At 40.1% G+C, this 1506-nt stretch overlaps 1 pseudogene; it reads right to left on the reverse strand.

Moving 5' to 3' along the window:
* Positions 1 to 687: 687 nt before the first annotated feature.
* On the reverse strand, positions 688 to 1173 carry LOC129044491 (ATP synthase subunit d, mitochondrial-like; annotated as a pseudogene).
* Positions 1174 to 1506: the final 333 nt, after the last annotated feature.

Below are 1506 nucleotides of genomic sequence, written 5' to 3' on the forward strand. Positions count from 1 at the left end.
TGAGATCACGCCATTGCACTCCAGCCTGGGCAACAGAGCAAGACTCTATTTAAAAAAACTTATTGTACACAATAAATATATATAATTTTTATATATTATAAAAATTTATTCAAGCATTCTATCTTCATGGTTCAATATATATCAGAAACTTGAAAGGTTTTAGAGATTCATATATGAATAAATTATGGTACTTAGCTCACAGACACACTTAAGCGAAATGAATAACAATACAGTATCAAATAGAGACCTAAAAAAAGTGAAAAGGGGAAAGGGCAATACATTCTCTTGGGGCAATTCAGTTTGGGCAATGTAGAGGTAAAGTAGGGCATCAGGCCTGAACGCAGCTTCTAGAAGGAGTTGGCATTTGAGCTAGGCCTTTAAGAACAGATAATATTTTGCCATGTGGGGACAAAGAAGGGCATTTTAGTTGGTGGTAAAAAGTGATGCACAGCATTGGAGTGTGGAAGTGTCCTTATGTTCTGAGAAGAATGTGTTGTGTGTTGACTTCTCTAGTAAACACAAGAGGTACATGAAGGCAGTGGGAGGTGGGGAAGATATCTAGCAATCTTTAAACTCCAACCAAGGTATATAAATGCATCTTATTGGATTTTTTTCTACATAATTATTTTTATTTTTAATATCCAGAATGTGTCATATAAGGGCCAGAACGTCCTCCTGGACTCAATTTTATAAATTCTCGATTGGTTGGTGAGGCCAATAGAGATACTTTTTCTTGTCTCATTTGGTTTCTGGGAAAGCTTCGTTCAGGTCCTCAGTGGTCGTCTGATCAAATGGAATTAAGTTCCTCATCTTCTCCAGCTGTTTCTCATATTCTCCAGTCCTGGCCTTTGAGAGAGACATCCACTCAGCACAAGTTTTCACATCTTATTATTCTTCAGCATCCACCTGGGCAGTATATTTATCCTCTGGTACGGGAAACTTCAGGGCATTAAACTTCTTCTCAAAGTCATCCACCAAGCCTGCCTTGGCCACATTGGCCTTGTAGTAAGCCCAGTCAATAGCTGGTGGATTCTCGGGTAAAATAGCCAATCTGGAGGTGAGAGTCTCATTCCAGGATGTCAGGGAATTAGCAATGACCTTTTGGTTTCGGGATATGATCTCCCAAGAAGTTACCCAGTCAATGATTTTTAGAGTAAGTTTTTGCCCAGCCATCTTGGGATCCTTCACCGACCCCAGCGGCCCATAGTCCACAGCAGCACCTAGCTGCTCTTACTGGATTTTTTAGGGCAGTTGTGGCTATGTATTAAAATTTGGACTTTATGCTTCAGGAATGGGGAACAATCACAGGTTTTGGAGAGTAGAGGAAGCCGTAATCTAGAAAAATAATGGAATTGCTTGGTATAGGGCACCACCAAAGCTTAACTGTCTCTGTGATAGTGATTTCTCCCTCACCCTCTGCACTTTTCCCCATAGTGAATTTTCCCAGGCCCATTGTTTTCCAACTTAGAGTCTTTAGATTCCTTGTAGATTCATGAAGATGGAAAT

The sequence above is a fragment of the Pongo pygmaeus genome, chromosome 13 (assembly GCF_028885625.2).
Source record: "Pongo pygmaeus isolate AG05252 chromosome 13, NHGRI_mPonPyg2-v2.0_pri, whole genome shotgun sequence".
Lineage (NCBI taxonomy): Eukaryota > Metazoa > Chordata > Mammalia > Primates > Hominidae > Pongo > Pongo pygmaeus.